The sequence below is a fragment of the Prosopis cineraria genome, unplaced genomic scaffold (assembly GCF_029017545.1).
Source record: "Prosopis cineraria cultivar Desert tree isolate PC_DT_omini unplaced genomic scaffold, ASM2901754v1 PC4, whole genome shotgun sequence".
Taxonomy (NCBI): domain Eukaryota; kingdom Viridiplantae; phylum Streptophyta; class Magnoliopsida; order Fabales; family Fabaceae; genus Prosopis; species Prosopis cineraria.
Window position 1 is genome coordinate 17,321,962 of NW_026555335.1, and position 23,749 is coordinate 17,345,710.

Genomic DNA, 23,749 nt, shown 5'->3' on the forward strand with positions numbered 1-23,749 from the left:
GTGAATATATGGCCTGCAATTGTTTTATTTTGGGCTTAGGTGAGCAGAACATGGCTCTTCTTTCCCTGGATTTGGTGAAAGTAACTTCACTTCCAGGGGTTATTCATTCCCCAACAACTCTTTTTTGATTTTAAGCTTTCTTTTTTAATTTCAATTATTTTCCTCCGACTATGGATTTTTCTTTGCATTTAATTGGTGGCTTGGTTTATACTTCTGCAGCAGGTTGACAACTTGTCCTGATAAGTTGCCAAGTCTTTCACCCAAAAATTGGTTACTTCTATCTACTTATGCTTTTTTTTTCTGTACCCTTTTGGAAATATGATTATATAAGTGATCATGACTCAACCAAAATGTATATCTTCAAATTTAGGTTATTTTTTCCTGACTTTGGTGAAAAGAGCATCACTTTTCATTTGCTGACTGAGTGTTTTCTTAGTTTGCATTTTTAATTGTATTGTCTTGGCTATTGGTATCTATGTTTTTAATTTCTTGCTTATTTTGTTGCAGCTGCTTAAAAATGTGTCTTGATAAATTGCTTGAAAGTTTCGCAAAAAAATTTTGGTTCAATCTGCATTTTTGAAAATGATTGTTTCATAGTCTCATCATATAGGGTTACATCTTTTTGCTTATACCTTTTCTTCTCTACACTTTTGGAAATGATTGTGTTTCATAGTGTCTCATCGTGAATGTATGGCCTTCAATTGTTGATTTTTGGCTTAGGTGAGAAGAACATGGTTTTTATTTCCGTGGATTTGTCTAGGTGCATTAGAAAGTAACTTCACAACTGAGGGTTATTCATTCCTCAAACAACTCCTTTTTGATTTTAAGTTTTTTCTTATTTCAATTATTTTGGTGCGACAATTGATTTTTATTTGCATTTAATTGGTGGCTTGGCTTATTCTGCAGCAGGTTGACAACTTGTCCCGATGAGTTGCCAATCTTTCAAAAAAAAAAAAAAAAAGGGTACGTCTACCTGCTTATGCTTTTTCTTCTGTGCTCCTTTGGATATATAATTATATAAATCATTCTCACTCATCCAAAATGTATATTCTTCAACTTTAGGTTATTTTTTCCTGACTTAGGTCTAAGGAGCACTGCTTTTCATTTGCTGTGTCCTTTTAGTTCAGTGCAAGTGATTCCTCCAACATGCAACTATTTCATTCCAAAAGGGATTGAGTGTTTTGTTTTGTTTGTTTTTTTCAATTGTTATTTTTATTTTTATTTTTTGCATTGGCTTGGCTATTGATATCTATGTTTTTGATTTCTTGCTTATTTTGTTACAGCTCCGAAAAATTTGTCTTGATAAGTTGCTTGAAAGTGTCTCAAAAAAAAAAAAACAAAAATAAAATTGGTGTAATCTTTACTACTTGTGCCTTTTCTGCTTTATATTTTTTGAGATTATTCTTTCTATCATAGTGTTTCATCGAGAATGGATGGGCCTTTAACTTGAGTTTTTTGACTTAGGTGAAAAGGGTATGGGGCTTTTCTTCCCCTGGAATGGTATGGGTGAAAGAAAATGATTCATTTGAAGCAGTTCGTTTTCGATTCTGAGATTTTATTTTTGTTCCCTGATTTAGTTTGTATTGTTGTTGTTTGACTTTTGTGAAATGTCGGTGTTTAATTGTATGCTTATTTTGTTGCAGCTGTTTGCCAATGTGTCTCCGCAAGTTATTATCACAGTGTAAAAATTTGGGTTGCATCTTCTTGCTTATGCCTTTGCTTCTCTGCAGTTTTGGAAATGATTGTTTCATAGTCTCATCAAATTGGGTTACAGATTCTTGCTTATGCCTTTTCTTCTCTACACTTTTGGAAATGATTGTGTTTCTTAGTGGTCTCATCATGGATGTATGGCCTTCAATTTTTGATTTTTGGTATAGGGTTGAAAGAACATGGCTTTTTGTTTCCCTTGATTCTTCTAGGTGCATAAGAAAGTAACTTCACTACCAAGGATTATTCATTCCTCAACTACTCCTTTTTGATTCTAAGCTTTTTTTTTTTTATTTCAATTGTTTTGGTGCGACTGTTGATTTTTATTCACGTTTAATTGGTGGGTTGGCTTAGTCTTCTGCAGCAGGTTGACAACTTGCCCCGATAAGTTGCCAAGTCTTTCCCAAAAAAAAAAAAATGGTTACATCTACTTGCTTATGCTTTTTCTTCTGTACCCCTTTGGATATATGATTATATAAATCATACTGACTCAACCAAAATGTATATCCTTTAATTTTTGGTTATTTTTTTCCTGACTTAGGTTCAAAGAGCACCACTTTTCAATCGCTTTGTCCTTTTGGTTCAGTGCAAGTGATTCCTCCAACAAGCGACTTATTTTTCCAAAATAGATTGGGTGTTTTTTTTTTATTTCTTATTATTTTTTTTGCATTTTTAATTGCATTGGCTTGCCTATTGGTATCTATGTTTTTAATTTCTTGCTTATTTTGTTGCAGCTTCTAAACAATGTGTCTTGATAGGTTGCTCGAAAATCTCGCAAAAAAAATTTGTTTCAATGTTTACTACTTGTGCCTTTTCTGCTATATATTTTTTGAGAATATTCTTTCTTTCATAGTGTTTCATTGAGAATGGATGGGCTTTTTACTTGAGTTTTTTGACTTAGGTGAAAAGGGTGTGGCTTTTCTTCCCCTGTAATGGTGTGGGTGAAAGAAAATGATTCATTCGAAGCAATCCATTTTCTATTTTGAGATCTGACTTTGTTCCTCGACTTTAAGTTTGTATTGGTGTTGTTTGACTTTTGTGAAATGTTAGTGTTTAATTGTATGCTTATTTTGTTGCAGCTGCTTTCCAATGGGTGTCCACAAGTTATCATCACGTTCTGAAAACTTGGGTTGCATCTTCTTGCTTATGCCTTTACTTCTCTGCAGTTTTGGAAATGGTTGTTTCATAGTCTCATCAAATTGGGTTACATCTTCTGGCTTATGCTTTTTCTTCTCTACTCTTTTGGAAATGATTGTGTTTGATAGTGTCTCATCGTGAATGCATGGCCTTCAATTGTTGATTTTTGGCTTAGGTGGGAAGAACATGGTTTTTATTTCCCTGGATTCGACTAGGTGCATTAGAAAGTAACTTCACTGCCGAGGGTTATTCTTTCCTCAACAACTCCTTTTTGATTTTAAGCTTTTTCTTATTTCAATTATTTTGGTACGACAATTGATTTTTATTTGCATTTAATTGGTGGCTTGGCTTATTCTTCTGTAGTGGGTTGACAGCTTGTCCTGATAAGTTGCCATTTAAAAAACAAAATTGGTTACATCTACCTGCTCATGCATTTTCTTCTGTATCCTTTTGGATATATGATTATATAAACCATACAGACTCAATCAAAATGTATATCCTTTAATTTTAGGTTATTTTTTCCTGACTTAGGTCTAAAGAGCACCACTTTTAATTCCAAGTGATTCCTCCAAGCAGTGACTTATTCATTCCAAAATGCATTCCAAAATGCATTGAGTGTATTTCTTTTCTTTTTTTTTAATTTTAATTTTAATTTTTGTGCATTTTAAATTGCATTGGCTTGGCTATTGGTATCTATGTTTTTAATTTTCTGCTTACTTTGTTGCAGCTTCTAAAAAATGTGTCCTGATAAGTTGCTCGAAAGTTTCACAAAAAGAAAAAAAAAAATGGTTCAATCTTCACTACATCTGCCATTTCTGCTGTATGTTTTTTGAGATTATTCTTTCTTTCGTAATGTTTCATTGAGAATGGATGGGCCTTTAACTTGAGCTTTTTGACTTAGGTTAAAAGGGTGTGCCTTTTCTTCCCCAGGAATGGCGTGGGTGAAAGAAAATGATTCATTCAAAGCAGTTCATTTTTGATTTTGTGATCTGATATTTGTTCCCTGATTTCAGTTTGTATTATTCTTTTTTGACTTTTGTGAAATATCGGTGTTTAATTGTATGCTTTTTTTGTCGCAGCTGCTTCCCAATGTTTCCCTGCAAGTTATTATCGTATTTTGAAAACTTGGGTTGCATCTTTTCCTATATTCGTTTAGGTGCACAAGAAAGTAACTTCATTGCCAAGGGTTATTCATTCTTCTAGAGCTCCTTTTTCATTTGAAGCTTTATTTTGTTTTAATTATTCTGGTGCGGCTATTGATTTTTATTTTTGTTTAATCGGTGGGTTGGCTTACTCTTTCGCAGCAGGTTGACAGGTTGTCCTGATAAGTTGCCGAGTCTTTCAGAAAAAAATTGGTTACATGTACCTGTTTATGCTTTTTGTTCTGTATCCCTTTGGATATATGATTATATAAATGATACTGACTCAACCAGAATGTATATCGTTTGATTTTTGGTTATTTTTTTCCTGACTTAGGTCCATTTGGTTATTTTGTTCCTGACTTAGGTCCAAAGAGCACCACTTCTCATTCGCTGTGTCTTTTTGGTTCAGTGCAAGTGATTCCTCCAGCAAGCGACTTATTCATTCCAAAATAGATTGGGTGTTTCTTGTTGTTGTTGTTTTTTTTTTTTTTGCATTGGCTTGGCTTTTGGTCTCTGTTTTTAATTCCCTGCCTATTTTGTTGCAGCTTCTAAATAAATGTATCCTTATACGGTGCTGGAATGTGCCATGAGACAATTTGGTTCAATCTTTACTACTTGTGCCTTTTCTGCTTTATATTTTTTGTTATTATTCTTTCTTTCGTGGCTTTTCATCGAGAATGGATGGGCCTTTGACTGGAATTTTTTGACTTGGGTGAAAAAGTCTTGGATTTTCTTCCCCTGGGATATTCATTCCAAGCGGCTCATTTTCAATTTTGGGATCTGATTTTTGGTCCGTGGTTTCAATTTGTATTGGTATTGATTTTTGTGAAATGTCAGTGTTTAATTGTATGCCTATTTTGTCGCAGCTGCTTTCCGATGTGCCTGCACAAGTTATTATGACATTCTGAAAACTTGGTTTACATCTTGCGTATGCCTTAACTTCTGTGCACTTTTGGAAGTGATTGTTTCATAGTCTCATCAAATTGGGTTACATCTTCTTGCTTATGCCTTTTCTTCCCTGCACTTTGCGAGATGATTGTGTCTCATCCTGAATGTATGGCCTGCAATTGTTGATTTTTTGCTTGGGTGAGCAGGACATGGCTTTTCTTTTCCCGGATTCGTTCAGGTGCATAAGAAAGTAACTTCATTGCCAAGGGTTATTCATTCCTCTAGAGCTCCTTTTTCTTTTGAAGCTTTATTTTATTTTAATTATTTTGGTGCGACTATTGATTTTGTTGCTTTTATTTGGTGGCCTGGCTTATTCTTCTGCAGATTTTTAATGTGTCTCAATATGTTGCCTAGTGTTTCAAAAACATATTGGTTACATCTACCTTCTTATACTTTTATTTCTGTGCCCTTTTTGATTTTTGATTATATAGTTATATATATATATATATATCATTACGTCTCAAACAAAATGTATATCCTTTAATTTTGGTTCTCCCTCTTTTATATCTAATTAAAATATTTTGAACATAATTTTTCTGAAAATATTGCTACAAATAATGAAATGAACTATGTGGCCGTTGATACCTCAAGAGTGTGTAGGCCCTAGGGTTTCATCTTTGGTTTAGTCTAACTTACAAATAAATAAAATTTTGCCTCTGATAATTACAAGAATTGTCATTTATTCCAAAATAGATTGTTTTTTTTTTGGCATCTCAATTATTTTTGTGCGACTTTTGAATTTTTGTGCGACTTTCGAGTTCTTTGCGTTTAATTAGTGGCTTGGCTTATTCTTCTGCAGCAGGTGGACAACTTGTCCTGATAAGTTGTCAAGTCTTTCACAAAAAATTGGTTACGTCTACCTGCTTATGCTTTTTCTTCTGTACCCTTATGGATATATGATTATATAAATTATAATGACTCAACCAAAATGGATATCCTTTTATTTTAGGTTTTTTTCCCTTAGGTTAAAAGAGCACCACTTTTCATTTGCTGGGTCCTTTTGGTTCAGTGCAAGTGATTCCTCCAAGAAGTGTCATTTGTTCCAAAATAGATTGAGCTTTTTATTTTTTATTTTTTTGCAATTGCATTGGTTTGGCTATTGGTATCTATGTTTTTAATTTCTTGCTTATTTTGTTGCAGTTGCTTAAAAATGTGTCTTGATTAGTTGCTCGATAGTTTCAGGAATAAATTTGGTTCAATCTTTACTAGTTGTGTCTTTTCTGCTATATATTTTTGAGATTATTCTTTCTTTCATAGTGTTTCATCGAGAATGGAGTTTTAACTGTTGTTTTTTAAATTAGGTGAAAAGAGCGAGATTTTTCTTTCCCAGGAATGGTGCGGATGAAAGAAAATGATTCATTCCTGGTGGTTCATTGTAGATTTTGTGATCTGATTTTTGTTCCTTGATTTCAGTTTGTCTTGTTATTGTTTGATTTTTTGAAATGTCAGTTTTATATTGTAGGATTATTTTGTTTCAGCTGTTTTCCAATATGTCTCGACAAGTTATTATTCAATTCTGAAAAATTGGGTTACATCTTCTTGCTTATGCCTTTTGTTCTCTACACTTATGGAAATGATTGTGTTTCATAGTGTCTCATCCTGAATGTATGGCTTTCAATTGTTGATTTTGGGCTTAGGTGACGAGAACATGGCTTTTCTTTCTCGATTCGTTTTGTTGCATTAGAGAGTAACTTCGTTGGCATGGGTTTTTCATTCCTCAACAACTCCTTTTTGATTTTAAGCTTTTTTTTTTTCCAATTATTTTATTGTGACTTTTGATTTCCTTGCTTTTAATTGGTGGTTTGGCTTATTCTTCTGCAGCTGGTTGATAACATGTCCCAATAAGCTGCATTTAATTGATGGCTTGGCTTATATTCTTCTGCAGCTTGTTAACATGTCCCAATAAGTTGCCTAGTGTTTCAGAAAAGAAATTGGCAACATCTACCTGCTTAATGTTTTTCTTCTGTACCCTTTTGGATATATGATTATATATATGTTAATGTCTCAATCAAAAATGTTGCCAACCAATTTTGTTTTATATGATTATATATTAGTTTTGTTTTTTGCCTTACTTAAATATCTTATCAAAATATTTTCAACAAAATTATTTCCCAAATTTTTGGCACAAATAAAGAAATAAAATTATCTTCATAATTGAAAAATACAAACCTCACATTAAAATTATTTGAAATACAATAAATATTTATTCATTTTTTTTAATATTTATTCATTTTTTAAAATTATTTGAAATACAATAAATTTTTTTAAGATGTGCATTTTTATTCTGAATTACGTGGGCTTTGATCCCTCAAAAGGGTACATAGGCCCTAGGGTTTCATCCTAGGTCAAGCCCAAGTGATAAATAATATAATTTTCCCTATGATAATTAGGTTGGTTGATTTTTTTTTTTTAATTGCATTGACTTGGCTATTGGTATGTAGGTTTTTAATTTGTTGCTTATTTTGTTGCAGCTGCTTAACAATGTGTCTTGATAAGTTGCTTGAAAGTTTCACGAAAAAATTTGGTTCAGTCTTTACCGCTTGTGCCTTTTCAGCCATTTATTTTTTGAAATTATTCATTCTTTCATCGTGTTTCTTCGAGAATATATGGCCTTTACGAATGTCGGTGTTTAATTGTATGCTTATTTTGTTGCAGCTGCTTTCCAATGTGTCTCGAGAAGTTATTATTACATTCTGAAAAATTGGGTAACATCTTCTTGCTTATGCCTTTTCTTCTCTACACTTATGGAAGTGATCTTGTTTTGTAGTGTCTCGTCCTGAATGTATGGCCTTCAATTGTTATTTTGGTCTTAGCTGAGAAGAGCATGGTTTTTCTTTCCCTGTACTCGTCTAGGTGCATAAGAAAGTAACTTCACTGCCGAGGGTTATTCATTCCTCAACATCTTTTTTATTTTAAGCATTTTTTTTTTATTTCAATTATTTTGGTGCTATTTTTTATTTCTTTGCGTTTAATTGGTGTCTTCGCTTATTCTTCTGCAGCTGGCTAACAACTTGCCCCGATAAGCTGCCTAGTCTTTGTCAAAAAATAAATTGGTTACATCTTCCTGCTGATGCTTTTTCTTCTGCACTCTTTTGGATGTATGATTATATATATCGTAATGTCTCAACCAAAATGCATGTCCTTTAAGTTTAGTTTTTTTCCTTGTATATCTTCTCAAAATATTTTCAACAAAATTATTTCCCAAAATTTTTCTACAAAGAAAGAAATAAAAATATCTAAACTTATAAATAAATAAAACTTTCCCTATGCTAATTAAGAGAAATGTCATTCATTCCGAAGTAGTTTTTTTTTTTTTTTTGTATTTTTAATTGCATTGGCTTGTCTGTTGGTATGTAGGTTTTTAATTTGTTGCTTATTTTGTTGCAGCTTCTTAACAATGTGTCTTGATAAGCTGCTCGAAAGTTTCATGAAAAAGTTTTGTTCAATCTTACTACTTTTTCCTTTTCTGCTATATATTTTTTGAAATTATTGTTTCTTTCATAGTGTTTCATTGAGAATGTATGGCCGTTCACTGGAGTTTTTTTTCGTAGGTGAGAAGAGCATGGCTTTTTTTCCCTTTGTTCCTTTGGGCGAAGGGATTACTCATTCTTTCAATGTGTCTCAGTTAGTTGCCTTGAGTTGCAGAAAAATTTTGGTTCCTTTGGGCGAAAGGATTACTCCTTCTGATTATGCTTTTTATTCCGAACATTTTTGGAAATGTCTGCTTCTTAGTTTCTCACCCATAATGTATGGCTTAAGTGGAGATTTTTTTTACATAGGTGACAGGAGCATCTCTTTTATTTAGCTGGGTTTTTTCGGTGTAAAGGAACTGATGCGACTTCGAAGGGTTACTTACTCCTCAAGAGCATCTTGTTTTTTCCATATTGGTTAACGTGTATTGATAGGTTGCCTAGATTTTCCCAAAACTATTGGTTACATCTTTCTGTTTATGTTTTCTTCTACACATTCTTGAAAAGCATTCTAGGGTCCATAGTGTCTCATCTAGAATGTATGCCCTTCCATTGTATTTTTCTTACTTAGGTGAGAAGAGCATGGCTTTTCATTCCCTGCATTCTTTTGGGTGAAAGGGAGTGAGTGCACTGAAGGATTAGTCATTCTCCACCAGCTCCATTTAGATGCCGAGCTCTTTTTTTTTTTTTTTTTGTCACTATTGAATTTTTTTTTTTTTTTTTTTTGGGTTTGTTGTTTGGTATCTTCTTGTTTAATATGTGGCTTATCTCTAAGTTTTTTGACGTAGGTGAAAAGAGTGTGGCTTTTCTTTCCCTGGGTCAGTGTGGGTGAAAGAAAGTGATTCATTTTTTTTTTTTGGAGATCTGATTTTTGTTCCCTGATTTCATTGTTTTTTTTTTTTGGTAATACCCTGATTTCAATTTTAATTGTTATGGTTTGACTTCTTTAATGCTGGTCTTTAATTGCTGACTTATTTGTTGCAGCTGTGTTCCAATGTGTGTTGACAAGTTATTACATTCTAAAAAATTGGGTTACATCTTTTTGCTTATTCCCTTTTCTTCGCTGCACTTTTGGAAAATGGCTGTGTTTCAGAGTGTCTCACCCTGAATATATGGCTTTCAATTGTTGATTTTGGGCTTAGGTGAGAAGAACATGGTTCTTTCCCTGGATTTGTTTCGGTGCATAAGGAAGTAACCCTACTGCCAAGGGTTATTCATTCCCTAGCAGTTCCTTTTGGATTTTAAGCTTTTTATTTTAACGATTTTGGTGTAACTTTTGATTTCTGTATTTGATTGGCTTATTATTCTTTTGCAGCTGGTTAATGTGTCCCAATAAGTTGCCTAGTCTTTCATAAAAAAATTGGTTACATCTACCTGCTTATGCTTTTTCCTCTGTATCCTTTTTGATATATGATTATACATATCATAATGTCTCAACCGAAATGTTCAGCCTTTAATTTGAGTTTTTGGTTACATTTACTCCCTTTTTTCTCTATATAAGAAAAAAAAAAAACTGTTGTGTAAAATATATATGGGCCAAATGATTTCACAATTGCTCTCCAATCCTTTGGTTCTTCTTTCATATTAATTTCATAAGTGAAATGACGGAATTGCCTCTCAAGTAAAAAAATTAAAAGAAAAAAGAAAGAAACCCCCATTGTCATCGGTACCGTCTGTTGGACCGCTGGCGGTGGTGAGGTTGCTGGACTCCCCATTGTCGGGTTTGTGCTTGGTTTACTACTTAAATTTTTTTTGCTATATGTTATTAAAGGGCTGGGTTAGGTGGCCAAGGGTCATGGGATCATACCTTTCTTTGGCCACCTAAAAAGTTTATTTTTCAAATAAAAAATTACTAGCGCCGGAGCTTCAATGACTAGTTGTCGGTGACCTTGCTGGTAGCAGGGACTCTGGTGACCTCGCCACTGGCGGTGGTCTGACGGTCGGTGACAGTGGGGATTTCTTTTTTCTTTTTTTAGTTTTTTAACTTGAGGGGCAATTTCATCATTTTGCTTTATGAAATTAATATGAAAGAAAGAGCAGAGGACTACAAGGCAATTATGAGATCATTTGATCCTTGTGTTTACAGTGCTATTTTCCTGAAAAAAATTATATCACAGTTACTATAATAATTATGTTTGTAAATAAAAAAATTAAACTAAAATATTCTATGTTAATCAACATAAGTATGTATTATTTCTTGAACAATGATTTAAAAAATGTGTAATAAATATTTATTAAAATAAATGATTTTGTTTATATAAAAAATAAATAAAAAATAATAGTTTCTTTAACAATAAAAAATAGGGGCAGTACATGCTTATGCTTTTTCTTCTTTGTCCTTTTGCATATATGATTGTACAAATCATAGTGTCTCAATCAAAATGTATAGCCTTTAATTTGAGTTTCTTCCCTTACTTTGTTTAAAAGAGCACCACTTTTCATTTGCTGGGTTCTTTTGGTTCTGTGGAAGTGATTCCACCAAGAACTGTCTTTCATTCCAAAATAGATTGAGTTTCTGTTTCATTTTCCGTTCTATTGATTTAACTACTGGTATCTAGGTTTTTAATTTGTTGCTTATTTTGTTGCAGCTGCTTAACAATGTGTTTTGATCAATGAATGAAAAATCAGACTGGATTGGTTCAACTTACCGGCGAACTGGCCTCTTTCCGGTTCGATTTTTCATTTGAGCTGCTTCTTTGCTGTTTGCCGTTCGCGATCTACTCTTTGCTTCCTTCTCATTTTTATTTCTCCCTTTGTGGCACCGTCAAAGTCGTCTTTGGCTTTCTGCACACGCTTCCAGTCTTCTTTCTCCCTAACCGACATTTAAGCCACTAACCCTTGAACTACTAACAATCGAAAACATACCGGTTTGGTTTTCAGTGCCTTGGTCTTGATAGTGTTTCGTGAAAAATTTGGTTTTCTTTTGAAGTGTTTGATTGAGAATGTATGGCTTTTAACTGGAGTTTTTTTTTTTGACGTAGGTGAAAAGAGCGTGGCCTTCCCCCCCCCCCCCCCTTTTCGTTTTGGTGAAAGCAAGTGATTCCACTTAGGAGGGTTACTCATTTCCCAATGGTTCTATTCCTATTGCAAGAATTATTTTCCCCCACTTTGAATTTCGATTGTTATTTTTTTTTTTTTTCAAATGTCGGTGTTTAATTAGAGGCTTTTTTATTGTTGCAGCTTGTTTTCAATGTGTCTTGATAAATTTGTCTTTAGTTGCAGAAAAATTTTGGCTAAATCTACCTAGTATGCTTTTTATTCTGAACTTTTTCAGAAATGACTGCTTTGGTGTCTCATCTTGAGATTTTTGATAGAGGTGACACGAGCATCTCTTTTCTTTCACTGGGTTCTTTCAGGGTAAAGGAATTGATGCCACATAAATGGGTTACTTACTCCTCAAGAGCATCTTTTGTTTTTCTTTTTTTACGGTCCATAGTGTCTCATCTAGAATGTATGCCCTTTAATTGTAGTTTTCTGACATAGTGAGAAGAGCATGGCTTTTCATTCCCTGCGTTCTTTTGGGTGAAAGGAAATGAGTGCACTGAAGGGTTAGTCATTCTCCACCAGCTCCATATAGATGCTTAGCTTTTTTTTTTTTAGCTATTTAATTTTTTTGGGTTGACGTTTGGTATATTGGTGTTTAATATGTGGGTTTGAGTTCCACAAACAGTTTGTCCTTCTTGTGCCTTTTCTTCTATGGGCCTCTTGATTTTTCTCAATAAGCCTTTTAACACTATCATGTGTTCCATAATGTGTTTCGTCCTGATTGTATGGCCTTTATATAGTGTTTGTTTTACTTAGATGAAAAGAGCGTGGCTTTTCTTCCCCTTTGTTCGTTTGGGGTGAAAGAAATTGATTCCTCTGGTTTTGCTTTTTATTCTAAACATTTTTGGACATGACTCTGCTTCATAGTGTCCAATCCAGAATGTGTAGCTTAACTGGTGACTTTTTGACATCAGCATCTCTTTTCTCACTGGGTTCTTTTGGTGTAAAGGAATGGATGCTAAACATTTTTGGACATGACTGTGCTTCATAGTGTCTAATCCAGAATGTATAGCTTAACTGTGTGACTTTTTGACATCAGCATCTCTTTTCTTTCACTGGGTTCTTTTGGTGTAAAGGAATTGATGCTACTCCTCAAGAGCATCGTCTATATTTAAGTTGCCTAGATTTTACCCAAAAAAAAAAAAAATTGGTTATGTCTAATTCTTTCTTTCACGCATTCTTGAAAATTATTCTACGGTCTTTAATTGGGGTGTTTCGATGTAGGAAGAGCATGGCGTTGCTTTCCCTTGGTTGGTGTTTAATTAGAGGCTTGTTTCGTATAGTGTTTAAGTCCTATTGAACTGACTGCTACATAAGGTAATGTGTCAACCTGTGAAATCGTTACTTGAATATCGCCTTTTGAGTAGTAATAAACATCAGCGTAGACTTTCGCTGTGTTGGCTTTGTATGAAAAGAGCATTGGGTTCGCAGGGTAAATTTGAACCTGATTGTTGCGCCATAGCATGATACACTGGTTTAGGATTGATGGCGTGCGCGCACATATGTTCCTGTGTATTCATTCTCTTAGCAAGAGTACGTTTTATTGAACAAGCACTAGGTAAGAAACCATTGAATTTGATTGCAACAAACCGATCCCATCGCCAACTGCTCGTCTAAGACCGTTGCTTGTTGCTTGGTAGCCAATTTCTCACTCTTAAGGGTACTCGAGTGTACCAGCTCAATATGTTTCTTCTGTGACATCATTCCAGCTACCATCTGATCTTCCTTTGGATCTTGCTAGGCTTGTCTCATCGAAAAATAGTGAGAGTAATTCTATAATGATAATATAGAATAAAGTTAGGAGGGGTCAGTTGTTTATTCATGATATGCTAGTTGCTTAGCAGGTTTATAAAGTTAAATACAATTTCATCCTCTACTGCTTATGCTTTCTTCTATACATTCTAGATGTCCTTTAATTGTAGTTTTCTGACTTAGGTGAAGAGAGCATTGGATTTTCATTCCGTGTTCTTTTATTTGTTTGCCCTTGTACCTTTCTATAAGCTTTTCGATTTTCTTCCATTGGCAGCCTTTGGACACTATTCTTTTTACATTTCAGTCCTCGATTAATACTCAATTACTCATTATTTTCCAATGCGAACCAGCCATAATTAATAGGGACAATCATAAAATCCCTGATAATCAGGATTTTTGAAATGCCATAATTTTTTTAAAATTCTTGGGTATTTTTATGATATTAATGATTTTCAATTAAATGATTAAATTATTCTTTGTTTAAAATGATTACTTCTGTAAATTATGAGAATTAAATAAAAAATTATTTTTTTATGGGAATTTTTTTATCATTGAAGTTTTAAGTTTTGAAAATAACTAATTATGATTTTTGTTTATACAGTTACAATTTTTATTTAGTGAATTGTAAGTATATTTTTTGGCAAGAACTTATTATTTTTTAATTTTTAAATAAGAGGCAAATTTGTCTAATTAAGATACTTAGGGACTTAAAAAAATTATAGAATTTTTTTAAGAGATTTGATCATCATTTATATATTTTGTTAGACTTTTATTGTTATTTGCTCTAATTAATACCCTTATCCCTTTTATATGACCCCATCGTCTTTTATGTGACCCAGTTTTCGACAACCATTGGTCTTTTGTAAAGTACCAATTTTTCAATTCTAAAAAATATAACAAAATCTTCTCGATGTGTTATACCCAAATCAGTGATTTCTTTTCCAGCGCTAGTAAATGATTTAACCATTACTATATTTAATTAGGGGTGCAGATTTGAAAAGAAGGAAAAGAGAAAGGCATAAATTACGTCAATGGTCTCTTTGAATAACTAGTATTTTGGATTGGTCATTGAATCAGTGGATAGGTTAAATTGGGATCAACCCAATCGCAATTATAATAATATATTTAATTAAAATATGAAAATATATTAGTCCAAATTTCTTTGTAGGATATAATTGTTAACTATTGGTGTAAAGGTTTGAAAATGTTTTTTATCTACATTGTTTCATATTATTGAACAAATGATTTATATTGTTTCATATTATATGGTACTTGAACGAATAATTTGTGTATTAAAGCTATTTTATATTATAATAATTTTAAAATGATTATATATTCAAAAAGCATTTAACATTTTATTTTTTATAAAATACATATATGCTAAGCATGTTATTATAACTTTTATATTTATTCTATGCATATTAAAATAGAGTTAAGTTGACAAAGTTATGAACATTTGAATAAGTATTGAGATAAAAATTTTGGAGATATTTATTTTTGATCTTTGATCATGTTTTTAATCATATCTCTCATTAATAAATCATTTTAATGTAAAATGTATCTTAGAAAATGAATTTCAATAATATTTAATTTTATACAAAGTGGAGTATATTGAATTTAGATTTCAAAATTATTTTATTGAAAATTAGACTTTAAGATTTTTTTAATTAAATATAATTTATTAAATTTAGAGTTGTGTTGAGTGATTTAGGGTTGTTCTCGTAAATCCTTGCATGCTAGTTTTAACCTTGAAATTGTTTTTGATCTCATCTACGAGTTTATGAATTTTTTTTTTTCCCTTAGGGTTCATGAGTGAATCATTTCATAGAAGGAGAGAAGTTGTTTTCTTAAGAGAGAGATTAAAAAATTAATTGAGATAATAAAGGAAGTTGTAGTGATTCACAAATACCTGGTTCAATCTTGTGAAAGATGCTAAAAAAATTTCAAGTAATTGCTTGGGAATTGAATTCAATTTTAAGTTGATAGAATTGAGTTAGGGTGAATCATAGATTGCATTATCTCCTCTTTATATTTCCAGATATTATAATTAAAGTTCTGTTTTTTTTTGTTAAAGATTAATTTGAAATATTTATGAGCTTTTATTCAAATTTTCATTTTTATATTGATTTTAATCATTTTTTACTTACATTGAGATTGAGTAAATCACTATAGCATTCTAATTTCTTCACAATAAAACAAAGTGTAATACTCAATTCACTCTTTCTTTTGAGTGTGTTGTTATATCCAACACTCTTAGCTAGACTAGTGAAGGGAGTGGTTCATTGGTTTGATTGAACACAGGTTGGTTTTTAATATCATTAATTTAAAAAGGTTTTTATTGGAACGTTAATGTTTAATATATTTTTCAGTGCTACTTGTTTAATGAAATTTATTCAACAATGTCAATCAAATAAATTTTATGAATTGGTCGGAATTATTATGGAATTGAAATAAATCTTCAAAAGGGTTCTGGTGAGCTACTGCTACATTCATTTCACTAGAAATTAATGATCTTTTAATAATACCTTCCAAGGGATGGCTAGCATAAGATGCTAAATAATAAAGTTTGATTTGGAAAATATCATCATTATGGGAATGTGCATGTAGTAGAAAAATTACGCCAATCCATTGAGATATGGTATGCTACAAGTGATTATTTACAGTAAGAAATGAATCTTAATTTTAAGATGGTTGACCCTTTTAATCCTGTCTACATAATGTTTTTCTTTTTTTTTTTTGGAGAGCTAGAGGACATGCATCTCAAATACATCAATTAGTAGGTATGAGAGGATTAAAGTTGGATCCATAAGGACAAATGATTGATTTACCCATTCGAAGCAATTTATGTGAAGGGGTTGTCTTTAATAGAATATATTATTTCTTGCTATGTAGCCAGCAAAAGAATTGTGGATACTATTATATGAACATCTGACGCTTGAAATCTTACATGACATGCAGACTTGTTGAAGTGGTTCCACACACTGTTGTACATGGAACATATTGGGATTTTTGTGAGTGTTGAAAAGAATTTTTGATGTGTATTAGTAGACGAAACTTGTAAGTGGATTCACAACACTTCAAACACAACCGTCTTTTCTATATTAAAAATATAATAAATTAAATTAAATTAATAAAAGAGCATGTTGATTATGTCAAAAGTCCTAAGCAACAATCATCTTAGTTTATCATAAATTAATTATTATTTATATTTTTATTTATGAATTCTATTTGAAATTGAATATTGAAATATTTGGATTTAGATTTCTTTTATAATAATTACAACGGAAAAGGTATGTGTGTGAGACATAATTAATCTATTAATTGATCTATTTCATTTAACTTCTATAAATATATCATATGTATCATAGTTTCATCTCATAATTCTTCGGATGCTAATAAAATTATTCTAGTGAAATTTAACTATCTCAATTCTTAAGTGACTGCACTAAAAATTCTTTGGATTTTTTTCTTGATCAATGACAACTATAGCATTATCATCATATTGTATTATCATAGTGTTGTTACATTTGAGTTCTTTATAAGTATGTACAATTACAGCTTTGATCACTTCTAATCTTTCTAAAGGTGTAATTAGTGAGCTCCCTTGATTATGGCAACAATAACGTCACCAATATAGGCATATCATCGATTTATAGTTCCTATGATTCAAATATACATCAATTTACGGGCCTTGTTTTTATTAGCCACATTCAAATAGGTTTGAGGTTGAATTACATCATTTTTTTCTCTGTTCCTTCAGTGCAAAGGGTGAAGGAAAAAAAGAGAGATTGTGTAAAAAAAAAAAACTTACAATTGCAATTGTTTTTTTAACCCTAACAACCTCTTTCCTTGGTTCTAATTGTTATGTTGAAATAATGAATTGAGTTTGTGTAGGCATTTTTGATGTTGCTATTGCAATAACTAGCTATAGTTTTTGTGACTCTGCCTATTTCATAAAATATTCTACCTAGTTTAATGACAGCTATCCAATATTTGAGAGATGCTTTTCTTGACCCCATACATGTTTTTGTAAGTCTTATTGTAATTGGCTTGTTTAAAAATATGCATACCTATATTTTTCCACCGTGGTGGGCATTTTATGACATTGCTCATCGCTTTGCTTTTATTTGTCTAGATGTGATGCAAGTAGGTTCAAGTGCTTGAAGAGCATATCTATTGAAACAAATATGATTACCTCTAAAGGATATTTATTTCATTCTTCATCTATGTTGTTTATAGAATTTGGTTTTTTAAGGTTATAGTTGATGGTTTTTTCTCCAATCCATCTTTACTACAGAATTATACATGAGATTTTCACCTCATACAGCTCCTCACGAATCTATATTCTATATCAATTTGGATCCTTTGTGAACAGTAAATGAATAGTGACACCTACGTGAGTTGCTTTTTTTACTTTTTTTTCAATCATCAAATTAAATCTTCTTATAAAACTGAGTCATAGGTCACGTGGACTATTCCAGAAGTTCACTGTTGCCATTTTTATGGCTTTGTTTTCCTTTACAAAGTTCAAACTTCAAAGCCCTTCATTATCCATTCTTTTCTCTTCAATTTCTCTCTACTTAGTGTGTGTGTGTGATTGTGAAGCGTAAGAGAGTGGTAGTGTAATGTTTGTACTTCTTATTGGACATGTAGAGTCTTTCGTATTTTTCTTTCGCCTGCAATACTTTCTACAGCCAGTCTTTGCAAGTTTTTTGATCCTTAGAGGAAACGATTTTTTCTATCTGCAGGTAATCTTGCTCCCTGGTTTTAGGGTTCTGGTTATTAGTTTTGTTTTTTTTCAAAGATTTATTTATTTTGCATATGATTATGCTGTCTTAGAGTCATGTTTTAGTAGTTCTCTCGACAAGTTTGTGGTAGTGTTTATCAATGACATTATAATCTATCAAGAGATGAAGAGGAACACGCAAAGCATCTTTATACTATTTTGCAACATTTAAAGGACAACAAGTTGTATGTCAAGCTCAACAAATATGAGTATTGGTTGAGATAAGTGAGATTTCTTACCCATGTTGTGTCAGCAGACAGGATTGCCATGAATCTGCATAAAGTGGATGTTATTTTGAAATGGGAAGCGCCTACCTCAGTAATAGAGGTAAGAATTTTTTAGGATTGGCCAGATATTATCATTACCCTCATTAAGGGTTTTTGCAGATTGTGTCCCTGTTGACCAAGTTAACTCGAAAGGATTAACCGTATGTATGGACCGACACGTGTGAATCGGCGTTTCAAGAGTTGAAGAGGAAACTAACGTCTGCTCTAGCGTTGATCATTCCTAACCCTCCTTTACCATATGTGGTATACACAGATGCATCATTAAAGGGATTAGGGTGTGTTCTAATGCAAGATGAACAAGTTGTTGCTTATGCCTCAGACAATTGAGACTGCATGAAGAAAAGTACTCGATGCATGATTTAGAGCTGGCACTGAGGTCTTTGCCTTGAAGATTTGGCAACACTACTTGTATGGTTTAGTATTTAGGGTATTTAGTGATCATACGAGAGTTTGAAGTGTTTGGTGGACTAAAAAGAATTGAAGATGAGGCAATGCAGATGGATTGAGTTTCTCAAAGACTATAATTTTGAGATCAAGTACCATTCAGGTAACGTCAATGTAGTGTTGATGCACTAATTCAAAAAACGGTACATGGCGCTCACATGATGATGTAGAGCATTGACTACTTGAGACTTTCTTAGAAACTCAGAGGAAAGCACTGCAGATGACGTTATGTAATGTGCACTCTACAGTGGTAACTAATGAATTCTAGAAAGAATTGTAGGCTACTCAGGTTGAGGACAAATACTTGTTGGGAATTTGTGAGGATGTTAAAGAGAGGAGAATCACAGAGTTTGAATTCAATGATAAAGGTTATGTGACTTATCAAGACTAGATTTTTGTACTGAATGATGAGGACTTCAGAAAGATGATCTTGGAGGAAGCACATCGGTGAGTACATGATTCACCCAGGTGCCACCAGACGTATCAGGATATGAATTAAATGTAGTGGTGGCTAGGAATAAGAATGATGTGGCAGCAGAGTTTGTGGCTTGATGTCTGACATGCCAAGCATCAAGATTGAGCACCAGAGGCCTATTGGTGTGTTACACTCACTTAAGATTCTTTAGTGGAAATGTGACATCATATCTATGCACTTTATCATTAGTTTTCCTAAAACTCAGCAGGTTGTGATGCAATATGGGTGATTATAGATCACCTGACTAAGCCAGTGCATTTCTTGGCAGTAAAGATGACATATTCGCTGGAAAAATATGCTGAGGTTTATGTAAATGAGATAGTGAGGCTTTAATAGGGTATCGAAGGATATTATCTTTGACCATGATCTGAGGCTCACATTGAACTTTTAGAGAGTGTTGCAGAGGGCAATGGGCACCAGATTGAGGTTCAGTATAGCCTATCATCTACTGACGGACGGCCATACTAAAAGGACCATTCAAATAGTAGAGGATATGTTGTGAGCCTGTGTGCTAGAATTGAGGGTTAGTAGGGACACTCATCTACCTTTAGCAAGGTTTGCCTACAACAACAATTATCACTCTAGTATTAAAATGGCTTTGTATAAAGCATTGTATGGAAGAGTATCGATCACTTCTATGTTCGATGGAGTTGAGCAAGAGGAGTTTGTTGGGTTTAGATTTGGTAAACCAAATCACTTAAAACATTTAATTGATTAAGCAAAGTTTGTTGGATAGCTTAAAGTTGATAAAAGAGCCATAATGATCAACGTAGGAGGTCATTGGAATTCTTAGTGGGTGACCATGTGTTCTTGAGGGTCACACCGATGATGACATTAGGAGATCAATAAAAGCTAAGAACTTGGCTCCTAGGTTTATTGATCCCTTTGAAATTTTTAGAGAAGTTGTGACTTGTGGCTTATAGGATTGCCTTGCTGTTGAGTTTGTTAGGTATTCATGATGTTTTCCATATGAGCTAGTTGAAGAAGTATTACTTGGATCCTTCTCACATTATTGAGTCGGAAGATGTGAATTGCAAGAAAGTTTGACCTATCGAGCTGAACCAGAGTAGATTGTGGATGTAAAAGATTGATAATTGAGAAATAGACTATCTTTTGGGTTAAAGTCTTTTAGAAAGGCATGAACTCCTTGGTGACACAACTTGGGAAACCGAGGGCAAGATAAGACAATTGTATCCACATTTATTCTCACATGTATGTGATTAAATGAGATCTTGAATTTTGAGGGAAAATTTCTAAAAGGAGGGGGAGAATTGTAACATCTTATATTTTTGTTCTAGAAATTTTCAATATTATAAGAGTATTTTGGTCAAATTAGATAAATTATTTGTTGACGATGTTCTTGAGAGGCTAATATAGCTAATGGATTATTGGCCAGCCTTTGAAGAGGGTTATATTGGAGTTCGAGATGGTCATGGCACAAAAGGAGATTTAAATCATGGAACGCCACGATAGTTGAGCCAATGTGTCAGGTGTATGTGCAATATTTGCACGTATCAATTTGCAAAATCAGACTGAAACTTAGAAGAGGGAAAGAGAGAATGCAAAGAGGTGACAAGTAGCAACCTGTGGGTGCTAAGGCTTGACCTTGGGATCACTTTGGAAGCATTTGGAGTAAGATTTAGCTTTGAGTAAATTTCTTACACCTCTCCCTCTCCCTTTATGCAAATTTTCTGAGGATTAAGGTATTGTAAGGCTGTGATTTCATATTTTCTTAGGTAATGGCTAAACCCACTAGCTTAGTTAAGGTTTTGGGAGAGTAAAACTAAACTTTTAAACCTAGATTTATTGATTATATAATGATTTGGAGTTTTTGGCTATGGGTTGGATGAACCTTAAGTAAGAATGGAAGATTGAGAACCATGTGGGTAATGTAATGGTGTCATTTATGTGTTTGAATGCTAAATAGAATTAATGGAGTATGTTGGAAGAGTTGTTGAGGCTAAATCAAGGTTTTGGGTATGATGGGTATCCAAATTTATGTTATAAATGGGGTAATTAGTGTGTGAATTGATAATTAAAAGTTTAATCTTGTAGATTAACCTTTAATCAAGCATTGTGGTGCTAGTAGACATGTGTGGAGCCATTGTTCACCACGGTAACCCTTTTAGTGATAAAAGAGTTGAGGTAACTAAATTGCCTAAACTTTCTATTTGAGTGTTTGGATGGTTATGTGTCTATTTGTAAAGTTAATACTCTTCTTGCTTTGTACTAGTATAGTGTTATTATGAAATGATTATGACTTAGAAACTCTGTGAAGTGGAATGACAGCTTATGTTTTAGTGTTGTAGTTTTGGAAGGCTAAATGCTATTTTAAGTACAATTCTTGAAAAACTCCTATAATTTTAATAGAAATGAACCCTTTAATAGAAATTATCTGTCATGGCTATGTGTGAAAATCTTTGAGCATGTTTGGCATTATTGTTGTGAGAGGGTGGTTTTGGGGACATTGTTTGGATGTCCTAATACTATGAGGGGTAGATTGGGCATCAACACCCCTAGTATTCGTGGTAGGGGGAGTCTATGGTCCATAGTGAGTAAAGGCACCCTTGGTTGGGGCTACCTTCTACTAATGGTGAGTTTGGGCTAATCCTATCACATGAACTTGATCCTATCGAGTTGTCAGCCTGCAGACTTAGTTGAAAGATATAAGGAGGGTATAAGGTGGTGTATGAATCATGCATATCATAATATCTCTATATGTGTGGATAAATGACTTGATATGTATTCATAATGTCTCTTCACATATGCACTATCTGTTTTCACACACGAGTAGTTTGATTAGACTATTTGGTTATTAAGTCTTTAACTCACTCACCCTGGGTTACATTTTACAGGTGAAGGCTCCAATGGAGGCAAAGGAAAGAAAGGTGCGACCGAGCATCAAGGGACTATCCAGTAATTATATAGTCCTTCTCATCTATTTGGTTGTATAACGAATTGTATATGCATATGCTAACTTAAGAATCATATATACTATTTTGTGTCACACTTGCATGATTTATGTTATAAACTATGGTGGGATGTTGTATTATTGTTGTAATGGCTGTGAGAGGTCAATATACTAGTGTAAATATTAGTTTTGTATTGGTACAATGTTTGTTTGGCTATTTAAAAGATGTGTATGTTTTACTCCTTGTGGAATTTATGTTAAATGGAGGGTTTGGGTGGTGTTTTGTTTGGACTGTTGTTGTTGTGATTGGAATGCATGTATAGATTGTTTGTGGTCCATTGGAGTTGGTTCAAGTAGTTCTATGGTTATTAGTGCGTGGTATATAAGTTTAGACACCTTTATGGAGTTTTGGAAAGAAAATGTATTATTTTAGGTTTAGGTGTTCAAATTTCATTTGGTTTGGTATTTGGGTGTGAGATTGGTGCCATGGTTCTAAGAGCTATGTGTGGATACTTGAATCACTCGAATTGGACATCGGATAAAAAAATGGCACGCTTTGAATGTTCGTATAAAGAGTTGTCATGACAATGGACGCGTGATGTGCTGCATTGACCATTATACTGTGGCACGAGGCAGAGAAAGGGATGTTTTCCTCTATGCAATTCGCCGTGGTGCACATTGTTTTTGTGGTGTAAATTTTTAAATTATTTTTTATATATGTTTTATGTGATGACTCTTGCTTTCGTTATCTTGTTTAATTGGTTTTAAATTATTATTTGAGTTCAAACGATCCTTTAAAAGGATTTTATTAGGATCCCAATTTTTTAAACTTTTCTAACGCTTGAATTATGATAGCCTCTTATAAGGGATTTAAATATATTAGTTATCATAATGGTGTTCTGTGTGTTTGGTAATGTTAAGGATGACGTTACACAAGGTGTTGGAGTTAGTTGTCATTTGCTAAACAAAAAGAAAGTATGTGGCGTGTTTGACTTGAAGGGAGGGTGAGGGTTTCTCCGTGCCAACGTGATTGGGAAGAAGCAGCATAGCAAAGATTAATGTTCATCATCACAAAAGAGGGTAGGAGGTGAAATAAGTGAGGACAGAAAATTCAAAGATTATCATTGAGAGCTCTTGTAAGTGTGTTGACCTTCCTCTATTACTTTTTTACATTCCATCATAACTCTTGTGATAGTTAGTCTAAATCCTGTTAATTTGTGCCGCCCTTATCTATTTCATCACTTTTCCATTTTGGAAAATGTTTATCCCTATTTCTTTTCCCATTTAAATTTAAAATCCCATGTTTGTTAGTCTTAGCTTGATGATGGATGCTTATGCAAGCTCTTGAATCGAGAAGGATGAAGATACTTATGTTAGCCAAATTGAGAGGTCATGTTATTAATTCTTCTCTTAATTTTTTTTTATGCAAGTGGGAGCAAAACTATTATAAGTTTGATTATTGTTAGAAGAATAGAGCTCTTTCTTTTAGGAGAAATTGACAGAATTAAAGGAGGAGTATACATATAGCAAAAACTTTGAGGTAAATCTGGTAGTAGTCAAGTTGATGACAGATAACATGATAGGAAAGTTCATCTCAATAGCAACTAAATCAGTTGATATTGATAAAATCATGAAGTCCCTAATA

At 33.2% G+C, this 23,749-nt stretch overlaps 1 long non-coding RNA gene across 17 annotated transcripts; it reads left to right on the plus strand.

The window, feature by feature from the left end:
• Positions 1–464: 464 nt before the first annotated feature.
• On the plus strand, positions 465–23,134 carry LOC129309048 (uncharacterized). Of its 17 annotated transcripts, none has more exons than XR_008592780.1 (5): positions 467–5,142; positions 7,590–11,952; positions 12,674–12,766; positions 16,160–16,258; positions 22,049–22,359. It is a non-coding gene; the product is annotated as an uncharacterized LOC129309048 (long non-coding RNA). The 17 variants fall into 17 exon arrangements; XR_008592776.1 differs by adding an exon at positions 23,026–23,133 and having other exon boundaries at positions 468–5,142; positions 7,590–12,766; positions 22,049–22,081; XR_008592771.1 differs by lacking the exons at positions 12,674–12,766; positions 16,160–16,258; positions 22,049–22,359 and having other exon boundaries at positions 465–4,030; positions 4,152–4,206; positions 4,351–5,142; positions 7,590–12,140.
• The last annotated feature ends 615 nt before the right edge of the window (positions 23,135–23,749 follow it).